Source organism: Triticum aestivum, chromosome 7B, assembly GCF_018294505.1.
Source record: "Triticum aestivum cultivar Chinese Spring chromosome 7B, IWGSC CS RefSeq v2.1, whole genome shotgun sequence".
Lineage (NCBI taxonomy): Eukaryota > Viridiplantae > Streptophyta > Magnoliopsida > Poales > Poaceae > Triticum > Triticum aestivum.
Genome location: NC_057813.1, coordinates 614007903 through 614015575, shown reverse-complemented (window position 1 = coordinate 614015575; position 7673 = coordinate 614007903).

The following is a 7673-nucleotide window of genomic DNA, read 5'->3' as shown; positions in this document are numbered from 1 at the left end:
CCATCAAGGTTAGTTATACGTACTCAGCTATCTTTCTCCATTACATTGTGTGCGCTTCCATCAATGATTACAAATGGTCATGTGAGTGGTGTTGCAGGCTGCTATACAGAGTGAGAGAGATAGAACGGAGAAACTTTTGGCGGAGGCGGCGGAGAGGCAGCGGGAGTTGGAGGAGAAGACGACAAAGATGTTGGAGGAGGAGAGGGCACGGAATGACATGCAGGCAAGGGCCATGTACGAGCTCCTTGTGGTAAGTTTCTTCTGCAGATTACTTGCTAGTCTTAACATTTGAGTCTCATTACTAACTAGTATGACTCTGTTGTGAAAACCAAATGTGCAGTCTGTGTGCGAGAAGTCCGGTCAGACCGCTCCGCCGATGCCAGTGATTGCTCCTGGGAGCACGGTGAGTTTAATTTGAATGGACATTACTTGCTTGTCTTAACATTTGAGTGTCATAATGCTAACGAGACATTGGAAATGATCTTTGGTGCAGCTTAACTCCAGAAACGCATCGCACGATCCTTCTCCAGCTACCGGCGCGAGCCAGCCCACTCCTTCTCCAGCTACCGGCGCGAGCCAGCCCGCTCCTACACCTCCGTGATCACGGTAAGTTTCTCTAGGGTTTTGCTTAACAAATGCATAAAGACCTAGACTTAGCTTTATTTCCTCCAATATGCTTACCATAATGACCTAGAGTTAGCTTCTTTTCCTCCAAAATGACTTAATAAGCTTACTGACCTCATAAACCATCCATTCTACCTAAGTTAGCTCTAAAATGACTCATTTTACCTTAGTTAGCTTACAAGTGATCCAATTTATCCAAGTTAGCTCGAAAATGACCCATTTTACGTAGATTAGCTCCTAAATGATCCATTTTACCTACATTAGCTTTAAAATGACCCATTCCACCTAGGTTAGCTCCAAAATGACCCATTTCACCTAGGTTAGCTCCAAAATGACCCATTTCACCTAAGTTAGCTAAAAAACGATCCATTTTACCTTAGTTAGCTCAAAAACGTGGCATTTCACCTAGGTTAGCTCATAAACGACCCATTTGACCTAGGTTAGCTCATAAATGACCCATTTCACCTAGGTTAGCTCATAAACAACCTATTTCACCTAGGTTAGCTCATAAACGACCCATTTCACCTAGGTTTGCTCATAAACGACTCATTTCACCTAACTTAGCTCATAAACGACCCATTTCACCTAGGTTTGCTCATAAACGACTCATTTCACCTAACTTAGCTCATAAACGACCCATTTCACCTAGGTTAACTCATAAACAACCTATTTCACCTAGGTTAGCTCATAAACGACCCATTTCACCTAGGTTTGCTCATAAACGACTCATTTCACCTAACTTAGCTCATAAACGACCCATTTCACCTAGGTTTGCTCATAAACGACTCATTTCACCTAGGTTTGCTCATAAACGACCCATTTCACCTAGGTTTGCTCATAAACGACCCATTTCACCTAGGTTTGCTCATAAACGACCCATTTCACCTAACTTAGCTCCAAAATGATCCATTTCACCTAGGATAGCTCATAAACTACCCATTTCACCTAGGTTAGCTCATATACGATACATTTCACCTAAGTTAGCTAATATATGGCATATACTTCTTCTTCTAGTCTTCTTCTTCTATTCTTTTTCTTCTAGTCTAATTCTTCTTCTAGTCTTCTTTTTCTAACTTTCTTATTTGTCATTTTGCAGGTTTCATTCACTTCACGGAAGCCAGCTTCCTATGATGGATTGCTTGCTTTTTCCTGTTTTTTCCTTTGATGCACTTGTATTCTGCTGGCTTGCTATGAAGAAACTTTGCATATTGTAATATGTATGGATCGATGGAACTATGTGATGGATATATATGTGATGTGAAATTTTTGATGGATATATATGTGATGTGATGGAACTATGTGATGGATATTTATGTGATGGATATATATGTGCTGTGAAATTTTTGTTGTGATAATTGTTGGATATAAGAAAAACAGAAAAAAAAGAGGCAGTGCAGGCTCTTTGCCGTCCGCGGCAGACGGCAAAGACCCCTTTGCCGTCGGTGGCAGACGGCAAAGGGGGCACGTGGCGCCCACCTGTGCTTCCTGGGGTGGACCATTTGGCCAATTTGCCGACAGTGGCGAAGGCAAAGCCTGGCTGACGGCAAAGACTTCGCCTTTGCCGTCCGCCGGGCGGACGGCAAAAAAAAACGGGCGCTGAGGTATTGCTGATGTCACCTGGCTGACGGCAAAGAGGCGCACTAATTTGCCGTCCGCTGGTGGACGGCAAAGGCCGCCGTTAGCCGCCTAACGGAGTGACAATGGCGGACGTGCCACATTTTGCCGTCCCCCCTCTTTGCTGTCCGCCGCTGTAGGCAAAGGGCTCTTTGCCGTCCGCCTTGGAAAGCAGACGGCAAAGGACCTGTTTGCCGACCCTATCTTTGCCGTCTGTGTTTGCCGTCCCCGGCGGACGGCAAAGAGCTTTGCCGTCAGCCGTCCCTGCCTTTGCCGTCCGCCATGGCAGATGGCAAAGTACTGGATTCCTGTAGTGTTCATCATCATCATCATGTTCCATCTTCGGGTCGCCGTACTTGTCGAAGTCTTGCTCATTGGCAACTCCATCTATTCCAATGATCTTCCTTTTGCCTCTCCTCACGACAACACGACTGGGCTTTGGCGGGTCGGTAATGAAGAAGCATTGGTCCACTTGGGAAGCCAGTACCCATGGCTCATTTTTTGTGGTGACGTTTGCGCCCGCGGTCTTGCATTTGGCTTCGGGTATAACCATGATGGTGAAATACCGGTCTTCTTTTATGATGCTCTTGGCCCATCTGACACGGAATATCGGGACCTTCTCTCCAGCGTAGCTCAGCTCCCAGATCTTCTCGATCCTTCTGTAGTATCTGTCCTTGTCGTTACCGGTGTAGGATTCCATCGTTACCCCGGAGTTCTGATAGCCATTGCTATTCATGTCCTTTCCCTCGGTGTAGAATGTGTAGCCGTTGATATCGTACGCCTCATACGTCATCAGATTGTGCTCGGCGCCCTGTGACAGGGCGAATATGAGTTGTTCTTCCGCGGAAGAATCCTCATGTAAAGGTTATGATAGAAGCTTCTGCTTGAACCAACGCGTGAAACATGAGTTGTGCTCTTTGATTATATCTCCGTCCGTCCTCTGTTGGCCTCGATCATTGTACGTCTTCTCAATAAAGGTTTTGTGCTCTACCACCCAAGGATCAACCACGTCTATGTGTTGTAGCGCGACTAGGTTTGCTCTTTCAAAGTCGGAGAGTCGACCCTCGAAGTCAACATGCATTTCGCGGCGACCCTCACGGTGACCCCATCCAGCGAGCACGCCGAGGTGCCTGGTGACGAGCAGACCAATGGGGTTCTCGATGCCTAGATAATTCGTGCAGTAGGAGCTGCACTCTTCGGTCAGAAAGCCCCTGGCTATGCTTCCCTCTGGACGTGACATGTTGCGAACGTATCCTTTGATGACACCATTCATCCTTTCGAAAGGCATCATGCTGTGCAGGAACGTCGGCCCGAGTTGGATGATATCCTCCACGATATGGACCAGCAGATGCACCATAACATCGAAGAATGTGGGCGGGAAGTACATCTCAAGCTCGCATAGTATCACCACGATCTCTTCCTGTAGTCTTCTGAGTTATCTCACGCCAACCGACTTCCGAGAGATGACATCGAAAAAGTTGCATAGGCCAAATAGCATTTCACGGATGTGCGCGTCCATGATCCCACGGATTGCAACTAGAAGTATCTGCGTCATCAGCACGTGACAGTCGTGAGACTTCATCCCGCTGAACTTCTGCTTCGCTGGGTCTAGGTATCTTCTTATCTTCCCCGTGTAACCGTAAGGAAGTTTTACTCCTACGAGGCAGGTGAAAAACTGGTCGATCTCCTCCATCGGTGCTCGCGCCCAGCACGATGTTCCTTGGATCCTTCCCAAATTCTGGGTGTTCGAAGTTCAACGCTTTCCACTGGCTCCCATCCTTAGGGTGACTCAGCATCTTGTCTTTTTTATTTATCACCGGATCATTTGTGTCATCTTCTCGCTTCTTCTCCTCCCTATCCGCGTGCCAACGCAGGAGCTTTGCTACCTTAGGGTCCGTGAAATACCGCTGCAGACGAGGAGTGATCGGAAAGTACCACACCACTTTTCGAGGAGCTTTCTTCCTCTTCTTTTATCGAGTGACGCTCTACTAGGGAAAAGCCTATACACAAAAAGTTACTAGTAGCGAGGGTTAATAACCCTCGCTACTGCTACTTACTAGTAGCGCAAGTTTATAAACCTCGCTACTACTAAGTTTATAGCAGTAGCACGGGTTTTTAACCCTCGCTACTACTAAGCGGTCTCTACCGTGCCCCCCGGGACATGCCATAGTAGTAGCGCGGGTTTTTAAAACCTCGCTACTACTAAGTTTGCTAGCAGTAGCATTGGTTTTTAGCCCTCGCTACTACTAAGTGGTGCCATAGTAGTAGCGAGGGGGTAAAAAACCGCGCTACTACTAAAGGTCCCATTTTAAAACTCTACACCCCCCCCGGTGGATCGCCTTTTCAGTTTTAAAAAAAATAAAAGAAAATGATGAAAATGTCAAAAAAATAAAAGAAAATAAGTTTCCCATGTGATATGTGGTCTAGTTGTTGGGAAAATTTGCAAATATGAATTTCTCCTTTATTTGCAAAATCTCTCGAGAATTTGTAAAAATGGGCATAACTTTTGCATACTAACTCAGATGAAAAAGTTTTTATATGAAAAATCATCTACTCGAAAAGTTACATCCGAATTTAACGGGGGAACCCCGTTAAACATTTTGAAAATCCTCAAAAACCAAACAGAAAAAAGGTTGCGGGGCTTTTAAGATCTAGAGTGGAAAAAATCGAAAAAAATTCAAACTATGTGGTCAAACAGTGGTCAAACTAATTATTCTAGAATATTAGTGTTACTAAATAATTATTTTGGTTTTTTTGAATTTTGGTCAAATCTGGTCAAACTATGGTCAAACTGTGGTCAAACTAATTATTCAAGAAATATTAGTGTTACTAATTTTTAAGAACAATAGTTTCAAACTCAAATAGTGAAATGTGTGACTTCATGCTCAAGCTAAATTCCTGAGGTTAATAGGATTGACATCTTACTATTGTCAGGAAAACAACAAGTACAGACTTGGAAACGAGGGAGAATAGAACCCGGAAGTTAAGCGTGCTCAGGCTGGAGTAGTGAGAGGATGGGTGACCGTCCGGGAAGTTAGATGATTTGGAATGATGAGGGGTGATTAGAGATTAAATTGAGCAGCGATGAGGGGTGATTAGAGATTTGAGGTTAAAATAATTCAAAAATTTGAAAATTAGGGGAAAAATCAAAATATTTTTTCGAAAAAATTAAAAAAAACACGCTGGTAGTAGTAGCGCGGGTTTTTACCACGCTACTACTAAAGGACGTAGTAGTAGCGTGGGTGGCACCCGCGCTACTGCTATAAGTTAGCTGTAGCGCCTTATTAGTAGCGCCGGCCCCCGCGCTACTAATAGGCTCAAAACCCGCGCTGCTGCTAGGCTTTTCCCTAGTAGTGGCTGCACACCGGACATATGGTAGACTTCGCGTGCTCGTCCCGATAAATGATGCAATTGTTCATGCACACATGGTATTTCACGTGCGGTAAATCCAGAGGACACACGATTTTCTTCGCCTCCTCGAAACTAGTCAGAATGACATATGGTATTTCACGTGCCAGAATGACATGTTCTCGTCAAAGCATGCGTCGGTCATTTTGTGTTTTACCTTCATCTCCAGAGCCATGAGCGTTACTTTCAGGCGGGTATCCTCGGGCCTTCATCCTTCATACAATGGAGTAACCGTGTCTATCTCTAGTTAATCCAGCTTGGCTTTCTCTCGGGCGGCAGCTCTTGCGTTATCCGTCTGCTTGAGAAGCAACTCTTGAATATGAGGGTCCTGCACCCAGCCCATCGATGGCCCATCGTCGTCTGCTCCGGAATCTTCATCTTCATGATCATGCCCTTCGTCTGCTCCGGCATCTTCCTCATCATCATGTCCTGCATCTTCTACATGATGACTGTGTACAGCATCATCGTCGTGATCATGTCCTGGAGATTCTTCGTCTTCTCGCACGCCCGAGCCGCGGTGGTTGTCTTGCTGTCCTTTCTCATTTCTTGCCCGGCCCCCATGAATGACTTCATAGTCATCTTCATCACCTTGCCACCGATAGACATCCATGAAACCACGCACCCGCACCTGCCCGGAATCCGGGTCCGCGATAAGGCTCTTCACCTTGCATCTTCGACATGGACATCTTATCTCCGTCTCGTTCTTCTGAAGCATCTCGTCCTGCGCGGAGCTCAAAAACCTATTCACGATGCATTCAGTCATCGTGCAGACCATGGTCGCCTGCGGGGTAGAGCAAAACGATATTTTAGAACCAAGAAAAAATTTGGCATGACTTTGCCTAAAAATAGGACCAAAAAGAATGCATAGTGTCAAAATTCTCGCCGAAACGGAAATGAATCAATATTCCGGCAAAATATTGGCAACTATCGCATTTCAAATACCAGTATCTGCAAACACAAACATATATGCAACACCACAAACATATGCAACACCACAAACATACATAGATCTAGCTAGGCCATAGAAAGTGCATGTGCACGTTGTTGGAGGGAGAAAAAAAGTAGATCTACAACATAAAGATAGCTTCCCCCTTACTTACCTATCAAAAAAGGTAATTTAACAACTTAATTTGGAGGAATCTATGGTGCAAATGAGGTGAGGAGGAGGAGGCAGCCGAGACAAGCTTGGAGGAGGAGGTGGAGAGAATAAAGTGAAAAAAATGAGTGGGTAGGTGTGGTTGTCCAAAATATCTAGGTGGTCCCAGGTTACTAATGGCGCACCACCTACAAATGCGCCATTAGTAACCCTGGTTACTAATGGCGCACCACCAGCAGGTGCGCCATTAGTAGTTTTGCAAATATATATATATATATATATATATATATATATATATATATATATATATATATATATATATATATATATACTAATGGGGCACCAGAGCATAGTGCGCCATTACTAGTTTAAACTAGTAATGGCGCATTGTGCCCTGGTGCGCCATTAGTAGTTTTGCAAAAAAAAATATAGCAGTGGCGCACTGTGTGGCTGGTGCGCCATTACTAGTTAAAACTAGTAATGGCGCACTGTGTCCTGGTGCGCCATTAGTATGTTTGAAAAAAAAATTGTTACTAGTGACGGACCATGTGTCTGATGCATCATTAGTGTCCTTCACACTAATGGCACACCAGCACATGGTGCGCCACTGCTATATAATAGTGGCGCACCACATGTCTGATGCGCCATTAGTGGCTATATCATCTATAGCCCTTTCCTAGTAGTGCTTTGTCCATGATGTAGTTGTTCGCTCTTTCTTTCGGTGCATTGATGAAACCCTCACCATCAGTGGCGTAGGCAGGACTGAGCCACGCGTCGGGCTAACAGCGCGTGCTACAGTAGCTATAGTAAATATCTGCTACAGTCAACGAAAGACTAGTCATATGCCCCAGGCCATGGCCCCCTTGCCTGGGGCCTGACTACACCACTGCTCACCATCCTCATCCACATCCCACTCATGATCATCTTCATT